The 23,184-nt window shown below is 44.7% G+C and overlaps 1 protein-coding gene across 2 annotated transcripts in view; it reads right to left on the reverse strand.

Moving 5' to 3' along the window:
* Nucleotides 1–23,184, reverse strand: part of LOC110509034 (3',5'-cyclic-AMP phosphodiesterase 4B) — a 116,142-nt gene extending 92,958 nt beyond the window's left edge. The window contains exon 1 of one of the 2 annotated variants that reach the window (XM_036966732.2): nucleotides 22,492–23,184. The gene's annotated coding sequence lies outside the window, so the exon portion shown is untranslated. The remainder of the gene's footprint in view (nucleotides 1–22,491) is intronic. The other variant, XM_090225166.1, reaches the window with a different exon arrangement.

The following is a 23,184-nucleotide window of genomic DNA, read 5'->3' on the forward strand; positions in this document are numbered from 1 at the left end:
CCGTCCCTCCACTCTAACCACTAGGCTACCTGCCACCCTCCACTCTAACCACTAGACTACCTGCCGTCCCTCCACTCTAACCACTAGACTACCTGCCGTCCCCCCACTCTAACCACTAGACTACCTGCCGCCCCTCCACTCTAACCACTAGACTACCTGCCGCCCCTCCACTCTAACCACTAGACTACCTGCCGCCCCTCCACTCTAACCACTAGACTACCTGCCGTCCCTCCACTCTAACCACTAGGCTACCTGCCACCCCTCCACTCTAACCACTAGGCTACCTGCCGCCCCCCCACTCTAACCACTAGACTACCTGCCGTCCCTCCACTCTAACCACTAGACTAAATGCCGTCCCTCCACTCTAACCACTAGACTACCTGCCGTCCCTCCACTCTAACCACTAGACTAAATGCCGTCCCTCCACTCTAACCACTAGACTACCTGCCGCCCCTCCACTCTAACCACTAGGCTACCTGACTGCCCCTCCACTCTAACCACTAGGCCACCTGCCGTCCCTCCACTCTAATCACTAGACTACCTGCCGCCCCTCCACTCTAACCACTAGACTTCCTGCCGTCCCTCCACTCTAACCACTAGGCTACCTGACTGCCCCTCCACTCTAACCACTAGACTACCTGCCGTCCCTCCACTCTAACCACTACACTACCTGCCGTCCCTCTACTCTAACCACTAGGCTACCTGACTGCCCCTCCACTCTAACCACTAGACTACCTGCCACCCTCCACTCTAACCACTAGACTACCTGCCGCCCCTCCACTCTAACCACTAGACTACCTGCCGCCCCTCCACTCTAACCACTAGACTACCTGCCGTCCCTCTACTCTAACCACTAGACTACCTGCCGTCCCTCCACTCTAACCACTAGACTACCTGCCGCCCCTCCACTCTAACCACTAGACTACCTGCCACCCTCCACTCTAACCACTAGACTACCTGCCGCCCCTCCACTCTAACCACTAGACTACCTGCCGTCCCTCCAATCTAACCACTAGGCTACCTGCCACCCTCCACTCTAACCACTAGACTACCTGCCGCCCCTCCACTCTAACCACTAGACTATCTGCCGTCCCTCCACTCTAACCACTAGGCTACCTGCCACCCTCCACTCTAACCACTAGGCTACCTGCCACCCCTCCACTCTAACCACTAGACTACCTGCCGCCCCTCCACTCTAACCACTAGACTACCTGCCGTCCCTCCACTCTAACCACTAGACTACCTGCCGTCCCTCCACTCTAACCACTAGGCTACCTGCCACCCTCCACTCTAACCACTAGACTACCTGCCGTCCCTCCACTCTAACCACTAGACTACCTGCCGTCCCCCCACTCTAACCACTAGACTACCTGCCGTCCCTCCACTCTAACCACTAGGCTACCTGCCACCCTCCACTCTAACCACTAGACTACCTGCCGTCCCTCCACTCTAACCACTAGGCTACCTGCCACCCCTCCACTCTAACCACTAGACTACCTGCCGCCCCTCCACTCTAACCACTAGACTACCTGCCGTCCCTCCACTCTAACCACTAGACTACCTGCCGTCCCTCCACTCTAACCACTAGGCTACCTGCCGTCCCTCCACTCTAACCACTAGGCTACCTGCCACCCAATCTGGATGCTTTGATCTTGTGTCAAGGTGATGAGAAAAGGTGGGAAACGACAAGGGTTTCATCAACTCAGAGACCACACCCCACTACAGCATGAGGAATCATCATAACCTCAACATCAAGACCACCTCTACACGGACTGCCTGTTGATGTGGGAGGGACCCGTTACCGTGGCAACGGGGCACTTAAATGCACCGGGCAGAATGCATGATCACTCGCCGGGGACGTTCAAGTGGCAGGTAAGGGTTAGTGGATTATATTTTTACCCCAGCGCATAAAATGGCTCCGCAATACCCTAAATATGGATCTGTAGTTCAGTCGGCATCAGTGCTTGACTTGGACTGAAATACAGTGCCTTGCGAAAGTATTTGGCCCCCTTGAACTTTGCAACCTTTTGCCACATTTCAGGCTTCAAACATAAAGATATAAAACTGTATTTTTTTGTGAAGAATCAACAACAAGTGGGACACAATCATGAAGTGGAACGACATTTATTGCATATTTCAAACTTTTTTAACAAATCAAAAACTGAAAAATTGGGCGTGCAAAATTATTCAGCCCCTTTACTTTCAGTGCAGCAAACTCTCTCCAGAAGTTCAGTGAGGATCTCTGAATGATCCAATGTTGACCTAAATGACTAATGATGATAAATACAATCCACCTGTGTGTAATCAAGTCTCCGTATAAATGCACCTGCACTGTGATAGTCTCAGAGGTCCGTTAAAAGCGCAGAGAGCATCATGAAGAACAAGGAACACACCAGGCAGGTCCGAGATACTGTTGTGAAGAAGTTTAAAGCCGGATTTGGATACAAAAAGATTTCCCAAGCTTTAAACATCCCAAGGAGCACTGTGCAAGCGATAATATTGAAATGGAAAGAGTATCAGACCACTGCAAATCTACCAAGACCTGGCCGTCCCTCTAAACTTTCAGCTCATACAAGGAGAAGACTGATCAGAGATGCAGCCAAGAGGCCCATGATCACTCTGGATGAACTGCAGAGATCTACAGCTGAGGTGGGAGACTCTGTCCATAGGACAACAATCAGTCGTATATTGCACAAATCTGGCCTTTATGGAAGAGTGGCAAGAAGAAAGCCATTTCTTAAAGATATCCATAAAAAGTGTTGTTTAAAGTTTGCCACAAGCCACCTGGGAGACACACCAAACATGTGGAAGAAGGTGCTCTGGTCAGATGAAACCAAAATTGAACTTTTTGGCAACAATGCAAAACGTTATGTTTGGCGTAAAAGCAACACAGCTGATCACACCATCCCCACTGTCAAACATGGTGGTGGCAGCATCATGATTTGGGCCTGCTTTTCTTCAGCAGGGACAGGGAAGATGGTTAAAATTGATGGGAAGATGGATGGAGCCAAATACAGGACCATTCTGGCAGAAAACCTGATGGAGTCTGCAAAAGACCTGAGACTGGGACGGAGATTTGTCTTCCAACAAGACAATGATCCAAAACATAAAGCAAAATCTACAATGGAATGGTTCAAAAATAAACATATCCAGGTGTTAGAATGGCCAAGTCAAAGTCCAGACCTGAATCCAATTGAGAATCTGTGGAAAGAACTGAAAACTGCTATTCACAAATGCTCTCCATCCAACCTCACTGAGCTCGAGCTGTTTTGCAAGGAGGAATGGGAAAAAATGTCAGTCTCTCGATGTGCAAAACTGATAGAGACATACCCCAAGCGACTTACAGCTGTAATCGCAGCAAAAGGTGGCGCTACAAAGTATTAACTTAAGGGGGCTGAATAATTTTGCACGCCCAATTTTTCAGTTTTTGATTTGTTAAAAAAGTTTGAAAAATCCAATAAATGTCGTTCCACTTCATGATTGTGTCCCACTTGTTGTTGATTCTTCACAAAAAAATACAGTTTTATATCTTTATGTTTGAAGCCTGAAATGTGACAAAAGGTCGCAAAGTTCAAGGGGGCCGAATACTTTCGCAAGGCACTGTAGGTTCAAATCAAATCACATTTTATTTGTCACCGAATACAACAGTTGTAGACCGTACAGTGAAATGCTTACTTACGAGCCCTTAACCAACAATGCAGTAAAAAAAATAAAAAATAAAAAGAGAAATAAAAGTAACAAATAGGACATAAAATGAATAAATAAAAAGGACATGATGCCATTTCATGTCCTGAGGCCTGGCTTTCTGAGTCTGATAAAGGAGAGGCCTGGCTTTCTGAGTCTGATAAAGGAGAGGCCTGGCTTTCTGAGTCTGATAAAGGAGAGGCCTGGCTTTCTGAGTCTGATAAAGGAGAGGCCTGGCTTTCTGAGGCTGATAAAGGAGAGGCCTGGCTCTCTGAGGCTGATAAAGGAGAGGCCTGGCTTTCTGAGTCTGATAAAGGAGAGGTCTGGCTTTCTGAGTCTGATAAAGGAGAGGCCTGGCTTTCTGAGTCTGATAAAGGAGAGGTCTGGCTTTCTGAGTCTGATAAAGGAGAGGCCTGGCTTTCTGAGTCTGATAAAGGAGAGGCCTGGCTTTCTGAGTCTGATAAAGGAGAGGCCTGGCTTTCTGAGTCTGATAAAGGAGAGGCCTGGCTTTCTGAGTCTGATAAAGGAGAGGTCTGGCTTTCTGAGTCTGATAAAGGAGAGGTCTGGCTTTCTGAGTCTGATAAAGGAGAGGCCTGGCTTTCTGAGGCTGATAAAGGAGAGGTCTGGCTTTCTGAGTCTGATAAAGGAGAGGCCTGGCTTTCTGAGTCTGATAAAGGAGAGGTCTGGCTTTCTGAGTCTGATAAAGGAGAGGCCTGGCTTTCTGAGTCTGATAAAGGAGAGGCCTGGCTTTCTGAGTCTGATAAAGGAGAGGTCTGGCTTTCTGATGCTGATAAAGGAGAGGTCTGGCTTTCTGAGTCTGATAAAGGAGAGGCCTGGCTTTCTGAGGCTGATAAAGGAGAGGCCTGGCTTTCTGAGGCTGATAAAGGAGAGGCCTGGCTTTCTGAGGCTGATAAAGGAGAGGCCTGGCTCTCTGAGGCTGATAAAGGAGAGGTCTGGCTTTCTGAGGCTGATAAAGGAGAGGCCTGGCTTTCTGAGGCTGATAAAGGAGAGGCCTGGCTTTCTGAGGCTGATAAAGGAGAGGCATAGCTTTCTGAGGCTGATAAAGGGGAGGTCTGGCTTTCTGAGGCTGATAAAGGAGAGGCATGGCTTTCTGATGCTGATAAAGGAGAGGCCTGGCTTTCTGAGGCTGATAAAGGGGAGGTCTGGCTTTCTGAGGCTGATAAAGGGGAGGTCTGGCTTTCTGAGGCTGATAAAGGAGAGGCCTGGCTTTCTGAGGCTGATAAAGGAGAGGCCTGGCTTTCTGAGGCTGATAAAGGGGAGGCCTGGCTCTCTGAGGCTGATAAAGGGGAGGCCTGGCTCTCTGAGGCTGATAAAGGAGAGGCCTGGCTCTCTGAGGCTGATAAAGGAGAGGCCTGGCTCTCTGAGGCTGATAAAGGAGAGGCCTGGCTTTCTGAGTCTGATAAAGGAGAGGCCTGGCTTTCTGAGTCTGATAAAGGAGAGGCCTGGCTTTCTGAGTCTGATAAAGGAGAGGTCTGGCTTTCTGATGCTGATAAAGGAGAGGTCTGGCTTTCTGAGTCTGATAAAGGAGAGGCCTGGCTTTCTGAGGCTGATAAAGGAGAGGCCTGGCTTTCTGAGGCTGATAAAGGAGAGGCCTGGCTTTCTGAGGCTGATAAAGGAGAGGCCTGGCTCTCTGAGGCTGATAAAGGAGAGGTCTGGCTTTCTGAGGCTGATAAAGGAGAGGCCTGGCTTTCTGAGGCTGATAAAGGAGAGGCCTGGCTTTCTGAGGCTGATAAAGGAGAGGCATAGCTTTCTGAGGCTGATAAAGGGGAGGTCTGGCTTTCTGAGGCTGATAAAGGAGAGGCATGGCTTTCTGATGCTGATAAAGGAGAGGCCTGGCTTTCTGAGGCTGATAAAGGGGAGGTCTGGCTTTCTGAGGCTGATAAAGGGGAGGTCTGGCTTTCTGAGGCTGATAAAGGAGAGGCCTGGCTTTCTGAGGCTGATAAAGGAGAGGCCTGGCTTTCTGAGGCTGATAAAGGGGAGGCCTGGCTCTCTGAGGCTGATAAAGGAGAGGCCTGGCTTTCTGATGCTGATAAAGGAGAGGTCTGGCTTTCTGAGTCTGATAAAGGAGAGGCCTGGCTTTCTGAGGCTGATAAAGGAGAGGCCTGGCTCTCTGAGGCTGATAAAGGAGAGGTCTGGCTTTCTGAGGCTGATAAAGGAGAGGTCTGGCTTTCTGAGGCTGATAAAGGTAGCCGTGTCTCACTACAACGTGAGTGCTGCTAATTTTATTTGTTTGTTTATTTTATTTGCTTACTTACGGTTGTGTTCATTAAAACCTGCACTAGGGAAACGTTTACCTCTCATGGCCACATGGTGCCATCTTTAATGTTATTATGTTACATGTTTATGCACACAAAAAGCGCATAGTGTTGCTAATTTTATTTTTGTTTGCTGGTTTTCAATATAAAACTTGCTGAAACTATTTCAGTGTCAGTACTTTTTCAAAATTTCCAGTACGTTTGAACAATACAGTGATAACACTGACAGTACTGATAACACTAACACTGATAGTACTGATAACACTGTTAACACTAACACTGATAGTACTGATAACACTGTTAACACTAACACTGACACTGATAGTACTGATAACAATGATACCACACTGACACTGATAGTACTGATAACACTGTTAACACTGATAGTACTGATAACACTGATAGTATTGATAACACTGATAGTACTGATAACACTGATAGTATTGATAACACTGATAGTATTGATAACACTGATCGTATTGATAACACTGATAACCCTGATAACTGTTAACTGTTAACACTGATAACTGTTAACACTGATAACGGTTAACACTGATAACGGTTAACACTGATAACACTGATAACTGTTAACACTGATAACGGTTAACACTGATGACGGTTAACACTGATAACACTGATAACTGTTAACACTGATAACTGTTAACACCGATAACACTGATAACTTAACACTGATAATGGTTAACACTGATAGTACTGATAACACTGATAACTGTTAACACTGATAGTACTGATAACACTGATAGTACTGATATCAGTGTTAACCAATAACTGTTAACACTGATAGTACTGATAACACTGATAACACTGATAACAGTGATAACAGTACTATCATAACACTGATAACTGTTAACACTGATAACACTGATAGTACTGATAACCGTGATCATTTTGGTCACTATAATCGTGATATGACATTTTCATACCGTTTCATCTCTACTCAACACGAGTGAGACTCATGTCGCCTACGGTAGGGCCTGCAGTATTTAGAAAAATATGACGTGACTCTCTGCCAATAATTACATATAGAGGATTCTGAATTAAAACCAACGGTACCGGCCGGCACGGGTATCTGTAGCAACGCATTTTGCATTGCGATGCGGTGACGTAGACAGCTGCACCACTGGGGAGGCCCCATCCACAAAGTATCAAGATACAGAGAGGTGTTGGTAAAGGATTATTGTCCTGCTAATAGCCCATAATGGGCTATAATAATACTGTACACGGTGTCCAGGTCAGGATCACCAAAACATTTCTTTATTAAAGACTATCAGAAAGAATGTTGATACTTATTTATTTTGATCCAAAGCCATGAATGAGTGTGTCACTCAGCTTTATGTAGGTGCTGAGGCTATATGACTGAGTCACTCAGCTTTATGTAGGTGCTGAGGCTATATGACTGAGTCACTCAGCTTTATGTAGGTGCTGAGGCTATATGACTGAGTCACTCAGCTTTATGTAGGTGCTGAGGCTATATGACTGAGTCACTCAGCTTTATGTAGGTGCTGAGGCTATATGACTGAGTCACTCAGCTTTATGTAGGTGAGGCTATATGACTGAGTCACTCAGCTTTATGTAGGTGCTGAGGCTATATGACTGAGTCACTCAGCTTTATGTAGGTGCTGAGGCTATATGACTGAGTCACTCAGCTTTATGTAGGTGCTGAGGCTATATGACTGAGTCACTCAGCTTTATGTAGGTGCTGAGGCTATATGACTGAGTCACTCAGCTTTATGTAGGTGCTGAGGCTATATGACTGAGTCACTCAGCTTTATGTAGGTGCTGAGGCTATATGACTGAGTCACTCAGCTTTATGTAGGTGCTGAGGCTATATGACTGAGTCACTCAGCTTTATGTAGGTGCTGAGGCTATATGACTGAGTCACTCAGCTTTATGTAGGTGCTGAGGCTATATGACTGAGTCACTCAGCTTTATGTAGGTGCTGAGGCTATATGACTGAGTCACTCAGCTTTATGTAGGTGCTGAGGCTATATGACTGAGTCACTCAGCTTTATGTAGGTGCTGAGGCTATATGACTGAGTCACTCAGCTTTATGTAGGTGCTGAGGCTATATGACTGAGTCACTCAGCTTTATGTAGGTGCTGAGGCTATATGACTGAGTCACTCAGCTTTATGTAGGTGCTGAGGCTATATGACTGAGTCACTCAGCTTTATGTAGGTGCTGAGGCTATATGACTGTGTCACTCAGTTTTATGTAGGTGCTGAGGCTATTTGACTGTGCCATCAACTTGACAATATATAATGATATTTTGGAGGTTATTTCGTTTTCAAGAAAACGAAAGTGAGCGATTATAATCTGAATAAAGGCCAAATAAATATTTGTAAAGGCCAAAACCTTTATTTCTGTTTTTAGAGGGGGAGAAAGGCTGGGCCAGTTGTGCGTAGCCCTATGAGACTCCCAATCATGGTCGGATGTGATACATAATCACAATAATACTTATTGTTGTATTATTTGTTTGGTCTTTTCTGGTGGATTAAACTGAAATTGCAACCAATCACGACCAGTTGTGATACAGCCAATTGAACTAAGAAATACATTTGACGATAGAATTCTCCCCCTACCCTCCTTCCAGGCAAGTCTGTTTTCCAGCTACCTGCTAATAGCCATAATGGCGCTGTATGACGTGACCGTTTGTGTGTATGAAAGAGAATTTTCAGTATGCAACCATTTGTTGACCTTCATTAGACAACTTTGTTCCAATATTTCAGTATTCAGTGATATTTATTCCCACAGTAATTCGTTATGGATCCATAACTAAATAAACAAACATGGGCATTTTGAAAGTCTATTTATATCACTCACTAAGAACAGCGAGAACGTTTCTCTAGTCAGCTCCATTATTAGTGCATTATTAGGGCCCACCCCCCAACACCCCCACGAGCTAGGTCCGTCTTCTGTGCGCGGCTCTGAGGCCCACCCCCCACCACCCCCACGAGCTAGGTCCGTCTTCTGTGCGCGGCTCTGAGGCCCACCCCCCACCACCCCCACGAGCAAGTCCGTCTTCTGTGCGCGGCTCTGAGGCCCACCCCCCACCACCCCCCACGGGCTAGGTCCGTCTTCTGTGCGCGGCTCTGAGGCCCACCCCCCACCACCCCCCACGGGCTAGGTCCGTCTTCTGTGCGCGGCTCTGAGGCCCACCCCCCACGGGCTAGGTCCGTCTTCTGTGCGCGGCTCTGAGGCCCACCCCCCACCACCCCCCACGGGCTAGGTCCGTCTTCTGTGCGCAGCTCTGAGGTCCACCCCCCACCACCCCCACGGGCTAGGTCCGTCTTCTGTGCGCGGCTCTGAGGCCCACCCCCCACTACCCCCACGGGTTAGGTCCGTCTTCTGTGCGCAGCTCTGAGGCCCATCCCGTGACCCCCGCAGCTGGAGAACTGCAAGTCCCATTGTGCGCCACTCGGGAGCCATGACCAATATGACCAATATATATATTGTCCTGCTAATAACAGGGTTAATAATATATCTGTGAGAATATCCAACTGGCTTTTATATAATTCAAAATTATTTTTAATAATAATACATCTCTTTGATTAAAAAAATAACAATATTATGGAGATGATTTTGTTTACAAATAAAGTAAAATGATTGAGAAAAAGGCCATTCTTGAACATGGGGTGAGACATTGTTACTAAATAAATAAATAAATAAAGTAAATAAAGCTAGTTTGTTATTGAGAATGATTTATTTATATTTTTAGAGAGAGAAACCAAAAACCTAGTCATCTCATGGTTCACTCAGTCAAGGCCGGCACGGGTATTGAACCAGCATCTGTAGCAACACAGTTTGCACTGCTATGCAGTGTCTTAGACCGCTGCATCACTCAGGCACTGTACAATGTGACCTGTCGGGAGTAGGCTACAATACTACAGTATGAGCAAAAATAATCTTAACAAAATAAAAATTAGTGTAACAACAGTTTTAGTAAGTAATACTGAAGTCGTGGACAATTATCAGTTTCTATATAGGTTTATGTTGCCCATTCATTCATTGTCAGTTAGAGACACAGTAGGACCCAAAAGCATAATCAGTGCTCTAACTCCCCCTGGTGGTGGTCTGGAGCAATGAAGTGGTGACGCAGGGTACCGTACTAAACCACAAATTACCTCTAAGTCCCGCAGAATAATCGCAAAACTTTTAGTGGAGCAACCACTGTATGTATATTCAATGTGCGGCACGTTATGCTTTCATGCCCTGCCTCCAGTCCACTTATAGATATCTGAACAAGAGAGCCTCATCGAAATTGCGACAAGCGGTTCTGTGAAAATTGAATTCAATCAGAAGCCACTGACAGATTTCTGGATTGGGCTGCGCTCAATATAGTATATATCCTGTCTTGGCAAATCACGCTGTTAAGGCACTATGTGAGAGTGGATTCTCGGCCCTCACCAGCATGAAAACTAAATAGAGGCACAGACTGTGTGTGGAAAATGATTTAAGACAGACTCTCTCCAATACAACCCAACATTGCAGTTATGTGCATCCTTTCAAGCACACCCTTCTCATTAACCTGTGGTGAGTTATTCACAATGAACAAATAAGGTTTTATATGTAAGATGGTTAAATAAAGAGCAAAATGATTGATTATTATTATTTGTGCCCTGGTCCTATAAGAGCTCTGTCACTTTCCACAAGCTGGGTTGTGACAAAAACTCACACTCATTTTTATGTTTAATAAATGTATCGTATAGTGTGTGTGTGGCAGGCTTACATTAATGGCAAAAACAACAACATATGAGAGTGCGCTGACCCTGGTGCTAGAGGGGGTACAGCTGGAGGATGAATGTTTGAAGGGGTACGGGACTATAAAAAGCTTGGGAACCACTGATCTAAGGCTAACTGCTGTCAAATGCCGCCTCTGTGTAGATTAGCACGCCAAGACACACTAAATGATGGGGTACACGCAGAGGACGAATTGTCAAAAGTAAACATGGGGGGTGGTATTAGTTGTGTAGAGGTGGTGGTGTTGGGCGGTTCTGTTAACATGGGTTTTTTAGTCAACAAGGGGGGTGGTATTAGTTGTGTAGGGGTGGTGGTGTTGGGCGGTTCTGTTAACATGGGTTTTTTAGTCAACAAGGGGGGGTGGTATTAGTTGTGTAGGGGTGGTGGTGTTGGGCGGTTCTGTTAACATGGGTTTTTTAGTCAACGAGGGGGGTGGTATTAGTTGTGTAGGGGTGGTGGTGTTGGGCGGTTCTGTTAACATGGGTTTTTTAGTCAACAAGGGGGATGGTATTAGTTGTGTAGGGGTGGTGGTGTTGGGCGGTTCTGTTAACATGGGTTTTTTAGTCAACAAGGGGGGTGGTATTAGTTGTGTAGGGGTGGTGGTGTTGGGCGGTTCTGTTAACATGGGTTTTTTAGTCAACAAGGGGGGTGGTATTAGTTGTGTAGGGGTGGTGGTGTTGGGCGGTTCTGTTAACATGGGTTTTTTAGTCAACAAGGGGGGATGCCAAACACCCCCGATCTCCACTCAAATCCCCTGCGTCGTAAATAACCATTTGAGACCTGCCATGAATTCACATGAACTAACAATGGGATATCTGTTGCCGTACACCAGAGGGGCTAGGTTTCAGAGCTCAGTCAGACAATACGAACATCAGATGAGACCTCAATCATAATGTTTACAGTAAAGAGAAAACATCCTCTGTCTCACAAGACGTAAGTGTACAAAGGAAGACTGTGTAGAGGGTGAGGCAATGCCCAACACACACTCCAGGTCATTGGGCACCCAGTCACCCATACAAAGATTGCTTTTGTGAAACCAAAACAAAGGAGTTTACAGACGTCATGTGTTCAATTACGTTAACATTACGTTCAAATACCATGTGAAGAACAGTGAATGCATTCAAGGCTATCTTGGCACAATCATTAATATTAATATTAAGATTATAATAGCATGGGGTACTAAACTAGAATTGGCTTGGTCATATTCAGGGATTAGTAGCAGATTATAATAGCATGGGGTACTAAACTAGAATTGGCTTGGTCATATTCAGGGATTAGTAGCAGATTATAATAGCATGGGGTACTAAACTAGAATTGGCTTGGTCATATTCAGGGATTAGTAGCAGATTATAATAGCATGGGGTACTAAACTAGAATTGGCTTGGCCATATTCAGGGAATAGTAGCAGATTATAATAGCATGGGGTACTAAACTAGAATTGGCTTGGTCATATTCAGGGATTAGTAGCAGATTATAATAGCATGGGGTACTAAACTAGAATTGGCTTGGTCATATTCATGGATTAGTAGCAGATTATAATAGCATGGGGTACTAAACTAGAATTGGCTTGGTCATATTCAGGGATTAGTAGCAGATTATAATAGCATGGGGTACTAAACTAGAATTGGCTTGGTCATATTCAGGGATTAGTAGCAGATTATAATAGCATGGGGTACTAAACTAGAATTGGCTTGGTCATATTCATGGATTAGTAGCAGATTATAATAGCATGGGGTACTAAACTAGAATTGGCTTGGTCATATTCAGGGATTAGTAGCAGATTATAATAGCATGGGGTACTAAACTAGAATTGGCTTGGCCATATTCAGGGAATAGTAGCAGATTATAATAGCATGGGGTACTAAACTAGAATTGGCTTGGTCATATTCAGGGAATAGTAGCGGATTATAATTGAGGACAGATCTGTGCCCATTAAGACATTAAATGGCTAGAGTTCCAGCTATCCATTAATCATCTATGTCGTAAAGGACCATTCGACAAAACTGAAAAAATATAGCAAGCTAAAGACCTCCTTTTGCAAGTGGAAAGAAAACAGTAGACAGTAATTTACTAGCTATGTTAGCCTACTGGACTGATAGAGAGCTACTCTCTCAAGTTCTTGTTGGGGCGAGTGACTCTTTGAACTTACAATGGCTAGCCCCAAGTCTTTATATATATATATTTCTTGTGCTTTATGCAATATGTCTCATGACTCCTGCGTGCTTTGTTGACTATGAACTTGCTTGTTTACCCAACTGTGGGACAGACTGTTTGTTCCCACACTCGGGACTCTGACTCTCTATTGGATACACGGACTCTTGGCCTCCCATCCTATTCTAACCACCTCTCGCCAGCTTTGTATTCATGTTATCTGATGAAATTGCTGTAAAATATGATCTTGTTGCCATCTGATGCACATTAAAATGTCATAACAAAGCTCTCCCTGACCTCTACATACAGCGGGGCAAAAAAGTATTTAGTCAGCCACCAATTGTGAAAGTTCTCCCACTTAAAAAGATGAGAGGCCTGTAATTTTCATCATAGGTACACTTCAACTATGAAAGACAAAATGAGAAAAAAAAGAGGAAACTGCAGTTCTGAAATACATCAAAAAGCGTGAAGACTTCTGCCTGAAGCTCATACACACCGCAGCGTACATGTTGGACCCCAAGTATGCTGGCAAGAGCATCCTGTCTGGTGCAGAGATCAACAAGGCCTATGGTGTCATCACTACCGTGTCTCGCCACCTTGGCCTGGATGAGGGCAAGGTTCTTGGCAGTCTAGCGAAGTACATGGGATGGAGATGCAATATGGCAGTCGTGCCAACATATCTCATCAGCCACCTGGTGGAACGGATTTTGTGTATCTGAGGCTCTTTCCCCTGTTGTCTCCATCCTCCTCCAAAATCCCACCAACATCAGCTGCCTCAGATAACAACTGGTCCTTGTTTGGGAACACACACACCAAAACACTCAACAGGCTGACCAATACAAGGGTTGAAAAATTGCTGGCCCTACGGGCAAATTTGAGGCTTTTTGAGCCTGACAACGAGCCATCCTCAACAAGGTTGGAAAGTGACAGTGAAGATGAGGCCTCAGAGTCTGATGTTCAAGAGGTGGACATTGAGGAGGTCCAGGGAGAAGACATGGAAGCCAGAGAGGGAGACAACGAAAGCTTTAGTTTCTAGACTATCATTTTATTATATGTTGAAAACATTTTTGGGAGATGTGATGGATCATTAGGGTCATTCAATGTTCCCTTTATTTTGTTGTTCAGTGAAATCATCCCATGTGAAAAGTCAACTCATTTAATTAAAGTTCAATTCATAAATGTTTTATTTATTTTTTCTATTGGAAGGATTTAATCATTTGCAATTATGTCTACTTATGATAAGGTAAAAGGTTTATGTTTCTGTCTCCATGTGATATGGTATATATATATCCAATGCAAAAAACATCTACATTTAAATGGTATTAATATTACATTTGCATATATTTCCGTTAATTCCCATATATTTCCATTAATTCCCATATATTCCCATTAATTCCCATGGAAAGTTTCCACCTCTGAATATTCCCCAAAATGTGCAACTCACAAAGCAAAAACAGGTTTTTAGACATTTTTTCAAATGTTTTAAAATAAAAAAACAGAAATATCACATTTACATAAGTATCAAATTCTATTTGTCACACCTGCCCAAATAGAATAGGTGTACGTACACCTTACAGTGAAATGCTTAATTACAAGCCCTTAACCAACAATGCAGTTAAGAAAATATTTACTAAATAAACTAAAGTAAAAAAAATGTTTTAATTGTTTAGCTTTACTCAGTACTTTGTTAAAGCACCTATGGCAGCAACTAGAGCCTAGAGTCGTCTTCTTGGGTATGACGCTACAAGCTTGACACACCTGTATTTGGGGAGTTTCTCCCATTTTTCTCTGCAGATCCTCTCAAGCTCTGTCAGGTTGGATGGGGAGCGTTGCTGCACAGCTATTTTCAGTTCACTCCAAAGATGTTAGATCGGGTTCAAGTCCGGGCTCTGGCTGGGCCACTCAAGGACATTCAGAGCCTTGTCCCGAAGCAACTCCTTGCGTTGTCTCGGCTGTGTGCTTAGGGTCATTGTTCTGTTGGAAGGTGAACCTTCATCCCAGTCTGAGGACCTGATCGCTCTGGAGGAGGTTTTCATCAAGGATCTCTCTGTACTTTGCTTCGTTGATTTTGCCTTGATCTATACTAGTCTCTGCTGTTGAAACACATCCCCACAACATGCCACCACTATGCTTCACTGTAGTGATGGTGTCAGGTTTCCTCCAGACGTAATGTTTGGCATTCAGGCCAACGAGTTCAATCTTGGTTTCAGCAGACCAGAAATTCTTGTTTCTCATTGTGTGAGAGTCTTTAGGTGCCTTTTGGCAAACTCCAAGCGGGCTGTCATGTGCCTTTTACTGAGGAGTGGCTTCCGTCTAGCCACTCTACCATAAAGGCCTGATTGGTGGAGTGCTGCAGAGATGGTTGTCCTTCTGGAAGGTTCTCCCATCTCCACAGAGAGACTCTAGAGCTCTGTCAGAGTGACCATCGGGTTCTTGGTCACCTCCCTGACCAAGGCCCTTCTACCCCGAATGCTCAGTTTGGCCGGGCGGCCAGCTCTAGGAAGAGTCTTGGTGATTCCAAACTTCTTCCATTTAAGAATGATGGAGGCCACTGTGTTCTTGTGGACCTTCAATGGTGCAGAAATGTTTTGGTACCCTTCCCCAGATCTGTGCCTTGTCAAAATCCTGTCTCGGAGCGCTACTGACAATTCCTTCAACCTCATGGCTTGGTTTTTGCTGTGACATGCACTGTCAACTGGTGGAACCTTTTATAAACAGGTGTGTGCTTTTCCAAATCTGTACATTGAATGATCCTATCTAGACCTAATCTATTTCAGAAGATCGGCACTGACTGCAATGCATATCACAAAGGGTCAATTTCAAGTCTCATAGCAAAGGGTCTGAATACTTATGTAAATAAGGTATCGTTTTTTTATTTAAAATAAAATTGCAAACATTTCCAAAAACTTGTTTTTGCTTTGTCATTATGTGGTATTGTGTGTAGATTGCTAAGGATGTTTTATTTATTTAATCCATATTAGAATAAGGCTGTAAAATAACATTTGGAAAAACTCAAGGGGTCTGAATACTTTCTGAAGTATATTAAAATAATTGTATCACGGGAAACCTGTTTAATGTTATAGAAGTTAAAGGATGTATTCATAAATTATATCTAATCATCTCAGCCTATCAATCCCAATGTCAACTGCCTCCGGATCATGAATTGAACATGTTATCCCAATTTACTTTCTTGATTGATGATTGACCATGGATCAATTACTGTACATTGAATTACCCTCTCTAGGCCTAATCTATTGCAGGAGATCGGCACTGACTGCAACGCATATCACAAAGGCTCAAAGCCAAAAGTCATTGCACATGACCTTTGTAGGCCACTTAAAACATTGTGACCACAAATCCCAAGACAGTTGACTGGTCTTCAACGTTTGGCCTGTTATAGACATCAATAAGTGTTTCCAAGTGTCTCGAAAATGCTTATCTACATGCCAACTAGACAGAAAGATAACACGCAGACAAAGACAGGGACAGCAGTTTGTTTCTTCAAACAGAGACAGAATTAGCCATGCTTGATGGAAAGAGAGGGCAGGGAGATGTAGGCCACTGACAGATGGCACAGACAGACAGACAGACAGACAGACAGACAGACAGACAGACAGACAGACAGACAGCGAGACAGAGAGGGAAAGAGAGACAGACAGACGGACAGCGACAGACAGCGAGAGAGAGAGACAGACAGACAGACAGCGAGAGAAAGAGCGACAGAGAGACAGCCGTGTGTAGCAGCTGTGAGATGAGATAATGCTGGGCTACTGTATATGGCACAGACAGACAGACAGACAGACAGACAGACAGACAGACAGACAGACAGACAGACAGACAGACAGAGAGACAGAGAGAGACACAAAGACAGAGAGGGAAAGACAGACAGAGAGACAGCCATGTGTAGCAGCTGTGAGATGAGATAATGCTGGGCTACTGTATATGGCACAGACTGGACAAGACAGACTACCCCAGGGCACTGCCAGAGATGCCAGGGCACTGCCAGAGATGCCAGGGTTGTTAACTAGTTTTGGCCATGTTGGAACCAAATGTTCCATGACAGTAACATTGTAATTTACATCCTTAGTAAAATGTAATGATCTTTGAACTATGGGTGCCAAAATGGTCAAACACTCAAACTGAGCTGTACATCTACAGAGCTCTGGGATGACTGACACTTGTCTCCTCCAAATGAGTCCCAAAGCAAGCCAATAGGATTGGCATGATTCCACATTCCCAATGACAATATATATATATTTTTTTTTGGGACATGTAGTATGCCAGTTTTGGGATCTTTTTGGATTCATTTTCTGCAGTAGACCCATTGAGTACCCACACAAAGCATGTGCTTACTACCTGTCCTCTCTGGGCAAAGCTTTAATGTCCACAAAAATGTGTACAATCAAGATCACTTTATTGATCAATTACACACAAGGTCCAACTGAAATCTGACTTCGGCTTTTGATCCAACCCCTCCAACACACACAAAGAGAGAGAGAGAGAGATGCTGCCATACGGGCAGCTGTGTTGTGATGGGTTAAGTGCCTTGCTCAAGGGCACAATGGCATCGAGCATTTGATACCAGCGATCCTCCGGTTGCCAGTTCAATTCCAGACAGATTTTTCCAAATCGGACAGGAAACCCTCCGGGTGCTGGCTGGCTCGCCTCTCTACCCACTAGGCCACCAACTGTCCCCTTTTGTAGAGCACTTGTCTCTAAGACTATTGGCCATTAAACTTCTCCACCAACGGGAGAACAGTAGTTACGGTAGGGACTAATTCATCACAGGATTTTAGTGCGCTAACGCAGAGCGCTGTGGCTAAGTGCCACGGCCACCCGTCCACAGGAAAATCTAATTGCGCGGACACATTTATGATCTGGGTGAGTTATCGTCTGGTAGGAGAGCTGAATAAGCACAATAAAATCAGCATGGTAACTAAGTCTGTCGCTGCCTAACACACATTTTTGATCTATCATATTGAGGGCAACCCATTAAAACTCCATTGAGGTATCACTGATTTAATATACTGACGGTGTAAGAACTTAGTCAATGACCCCCATTCAATGGCTGTGGACCGTGTTGCCCGGCGGATTAAAACCCCTCCTGAGTCACAGTGGCAGACAGAGAAGTATAACGGAGGAATTGTCAACCGGGAGACAAAGGAAGGGGCAAGTCCCGTGTGAATTTCACTAGATGACATGTACTGAAATCAGGCCCACGGCACCTCAAAATGTCTGCAGATGGGAACATAATGCAAAGTGCGGCTTTGACCGACCTACCACGCATCTGTCAACGCTTCAGCTATGCGAATCCATATGTGAATCAAATTTACAGTTGAAGTCGGAGGTTTTACGTACACCTTAGCCAAATACATTTAAAAACTCTGTTTTTCACAATTCCTGACATTTAATCAGAGTAAAAAAATCCCTGCCTTTGGTCAGTTAGGATCACCACTTTATTGTAAGAATGTGAAATGTCAGAATGATAGTAGAGAGAAATATTTATTTCAGCTTTTATTTCTTTCATCACATTCCCAGTGGGTCAGAAGTTTACATACACTCAATTAGTATTTGGTAGCATTGCCTTTAAACTTTTGAACTTGGGTCAAACATTTCTGGTAGCCTTCCACAAGCTTCCCACAATAAGTGGGGTGAATTTTGGCCCATTTCTCCTGACAGAGCTGGTGTAACTGAGTCAGGTTTGTAGGCCTCCTTGCTCGCACATGCTTCTCAGTTCTACACACAAATGTTCTATAGGATTGAGGTCAGGGCTTTGTGATGGTCACTCCAATACCTTGACTTTTTTGGAAGTATGCTTGGGGTCATTGTCCATTTGTGACCAAGCTTGAACTTCCTGACTGATGTCTTGAGATGTTGCTTCAATATAGCCACATCCTTTTCTTCCCTCATGATGCCATCTATTTTGTGAAGTGCACCAGTCCCTCCTGCAGCAAAGCACCCCCACAACATGATGCTGCCACCCCGTGCTTCACGGTTGGGATGGTGTTCTTCGGCTTGCAAGCCTCCCCCTTTTTCCTCCAAACATAACGATGGTCATTAAGGCCAAACAGTTCTATTTTTGTTTCATCAGACCAGAGGACAATTCTCCAAAAAGTACGATCTTTGTCCCCATGTGCAGTTGCAAACCGTAGTCTGGCTTTTTTTATGGCGGTTTTGGAGCAGTGGCTTCTTCCTTGCTGAGTGGCCTTTCAGGTTATGTCGATATAGGACTCGTTTTACTGTGGATATATAGATTTGTACCCATTTCCTCCAGCATCTTCACAAGGTCCTTTGCTGTTGTTCTGGGATTGATTTGCACTTTTCGCACCAAAGTACGTTCATCTCTAGGAGACAGAACGCATCTCCTTCCTGAGTGGTATGATGGCTGCGTGGTCCCATGGTGTTTATACTTGCATACTATTGTTTGTACAGATGAATGTGGTATCTTCAGGTGTTTGGAAATTGCTCCCAAGGATGAACCAGACTTGTGGAGGTCCACAATTTTTTTTCTGTGGTCTTGAATGATTTCTTTTGATTTTCCCATGTTAAGCAAAGAGGCACTGAGTTTGAAGGTAGGCCTTGAAATACATCCACAGGTACACCTCCAATTGACTCAAATGATGTCAATTAGCCTTTCAGAAAAAAATACATTCTAAAGCTATGACATCATTTTCTGGAATTTTCCAAGCTGTTTAAAGGCACAGTCAACTTAGTGTATGTAAACTTCTGACCGACTGGAATTGTGAAACAGTGAATTATAAGTGAATTAATCTGTCTGTAAACAATTGTTGGAAAAATGACTTGTGTCATACACAAAAAGATGTCCTACCCGACTTGCCAAAACTATAGTTTATTAACAAGAAATGTGTGGAGTGGTTGATAAACTAGTTTTAGTGACTCCAACCTAAGTGTATGTAAACTTCCGACTACAACTGTACCATAGATGGCCTTTAGGCAAAGTCCAAAAACATATTCCCTCTGTGCATATATTTTGATATGTCAAAAGGCACCGCACACTATGATGCTTCATCTCCAGCAGCCACAGACTTGATATTTCATATCAGAGACCAGCCTGAGACGGAGTGGGGATCTGGGATTTCATTTTCACTCCCCTGACTTAGGGCTGGGACTATGACCTTATAACCAACCGACTGTTATGGATGAAGACCAGGGCTCTAGCCTTTTTGGGGCCCTAAGCTGAAACATGGACTCTTTAACAAAGTGATGAAACTTTGTTGCTCCTTTCTGAAACAAGCAAACGAGTTTTGCACTAGCACACATATAAATAGAATGAATAGAATGGGCTTGGAAGTTGGAACCTCTAACCCGCGTTTTGAATGGTCAACTCATGGGTACAGTGCATTCGGAAAGTATTCAGACCCCTTGACTTGATCCACATTTTGTTACGTTACAGCCTTATTCTATAAAATAGATTAAAATAAATAAATACAAATACTGAATCTACACACAATACCCCTTAATGACAGGGCAAAAACAGGTTTTTCAAAATGTTTGCAAATTTATTTTAAAAATGCAATTACTTCAATATCACATTTACATAAGTATTCAGACCATTTACTCAGTACTTTGTTGAAGCACCGATGGCAGCGATTACAGCCTTGAGTCTTCTTCTTCCCATTCACATTGACGGAGCTGACGAGGAGCGGGCCGAGAGCTTCAAGTTCCTCAGTGTCCACATCACTAAGGATCTGTCATGTTCCAAACACACCAACACAGTGGTGAAGAGGACACGACAACACCTTTTCTCACTCAGGAGGCTGAAAAGAGCCCTCAGATCCTTAAAAACATATACAGCTGAGCCATTGAGAGCATCTTGACTGGCTGCATCACCACTTTGTTATGGCAACTGCTTAGCAGCCAACGCAGGGCTCTAGATGCAGGGGACAACTCCAGTCCTCGGGGGCCTGATAGGTGTCACTTTTGCTCCATCCCTAGAAAACACAGCTGATTACACTGATTGCATTCTAAACTGAAGATCATGATTAGTTGATTATTGGAGTCAGGTGTGTTAGCTGGGGCAAAACTGTGACACCAATCAGGCCCCCAAGGACTGAAATTGCCCATTTCTGCGGCTAGAGGGTAGTGTGTGCGGGCGGACCAGTACATGACTGGGGCCGAGCTCCCTGCCATCCAGGACATCTATACCAGGCGGTGTCTTTAGACACCCAAGTCATTAGACTGTACTGCTACAGCACGGCAAGCTGTACTGATGCACCAAGTCTGGTATCAAAAGGACCCTGAACAGCTTCTACCCCTAAGCCATAATAAGACTGTTAAATAGTTAGTCTGGGTCGCTATTTGGTTAACTATGTAACCATCTGCATTGACCCTTTTTGCACTACATTTTGAGACTTGTCAAATACCCTGCTGCTGCTACAGTTAATTTTCTGTCACTTTAATCCTAGTTATATGTACATATCTGCCTCCATTACCTCGTAGCCGTGCACATCAACTCTGTACTGGTACCTCTTCTACATAGTCGTCATTACTCATTGTGTATCTATTGTTACTTTCATTATTACGTGTTTTACTTGTCTATTCTTTCTCTATTTTCTTTCTCTCTGCATTGTTGGGCAGGGCCTTAGGTAAGCATTTCCCTGTTCGTCCACATCTGTAGTTTATGAAGTATAAAATTGGATTTGACCTTGTGTGTGTTAGAGATACACCCTTCTCCATCACTTTAGGGTAACTGCCTAAATGAGGGCTGCAAAGTATTTGAAAGCAGGTGCTTCCACACAGGTGTGTTTCCTGAGATAATCTAGCAATTAACATCGCAACATGGCTGTGTGTAAAAATGCTGGCTGGATAGACCATTATTTTGGCTATGCCCACATGACTGCCGACTCAGGGCATTGACTGGTTTGATGCGCATGAAAACCATATGGCCGTCTCAGTCACCAGAGCTCAACCCAATTGAACACTTTCCCCCACCATCAACAAAACACCAGACGATGGACTTTCTTGTGGAAATATGTTGTCGCATCCCTCCAATAGAGTTCCAGTGGAACCTATACCAAGGTGCATTGAAGCTGTTCTGGCTCGTGGTGGCACAACGCCCCATAAAGACTCGGTTTGTTTTCCCTTTATTTTGGTAGTTACTTTTACCCTTCAATAAACTTGGCTTCTCTCATGAGTTTAACCTAATGGTCGCATACTCAGTGAAAGGCACAGATGTACGCTGTTTTAGGTGAAAGAGTTATGCAAAACAGACAACCTAGTAACCTACACAAGATTATGGGATGAGATGAACAGAAAGCAGTCCTCAAACTATCTATTTGAGATGTTAGCATACCTAGGCTACACTGTAGCAACTTCTAATTTATCCACACCTTGGTAATAGTCGAATGCAAGATGACATTTGTTACCACCGGGCAACATCTACGTGGAAAAACTAACAACGTGGGGTGCATGGACGAGAACTACAGGTTTCTGGACTTGAAAGGGACAACATGGGTGAGTTAATGGTTTAGAATATATATTATTAGATAAGGTAGACAGGCCTAGGTACAGCTACGTCTATGATATGTTAAAATCATCCTCAACCCCTCGAACAAAAGCGAGCCCCCCCCACACAAAAAAACAAAGTAGAAGACGCCTTACCCGGAGAATCGTCCACTTTATAAGATGACTTAAGTGTATTTATGAACATACGGTCCGGTCTCTGTTAACCGTCTTGACTTCAGCGCACTATCTATCCTATGTGCTCCGTCGCGTTGTTCTCTCTATTCGCGGTGGATTTTGGTCGCTCTCAGGACCTATTTAGCTATGATGCAGACTACAGACGAAACACACCCCTGAATCCCACTCGCTCTCTCTGGCGGTTGCCCGTGCTTCCCCACTCGCTCTCTCTGGCGGTTGCCCGTGCTTCCCCACTCGCTCTCTCTGGCGGTTGCCCGTGCTTCCCCACTCGCTCTCTCTGACCGTTGCCCGTGCTTCCCCACTCACTCTCTCTGACCGTTGCCCGTGCTTCCCCACTCGCTCTCTCTGACCGTTGCCCGTGCTTCCCCACTCACTCTCTCTGACCGTTGCCCGTGCTTCCCCACTCGCTCTCTCTGGTGGTTACCCGTGCTTCCCCACTCGCTCTCTCTGGTGGTTACCCGTGCTTCCCCACTCGCTCTCTCTGACCGTTGCCCGTGCTTCCCCACTCGCTCTCTCTGACCGTTGCCCGTGCTTCCCCACTCGCTCTCTCTGACCGTTGCCCGTGCTTCCCCACTCACTCTCTCTGACCGTTGCCCGTGCTTCCCCACTCGCTCTCTCTGTTGTTGTTGACAAGCGTCGCTCTCTCCCTCACTC

This window comes from Oncorhynchus mykiss, chromosome 28 (genome assembly GCF_057628025.1).
Source record: "Oncorhynchus mykiss isolate SJ-2025 chromosome 28, ASM5762802v1, whole genome shotgun sequence".
In the NCBI taxonomy this organism is placed as follows: Eukaryota; Metazoa; Chordata; class Actinopteri; order Salmoniformes; family Salmonidae; genus Oncorhynchus; species Oncorhynchus mykiss.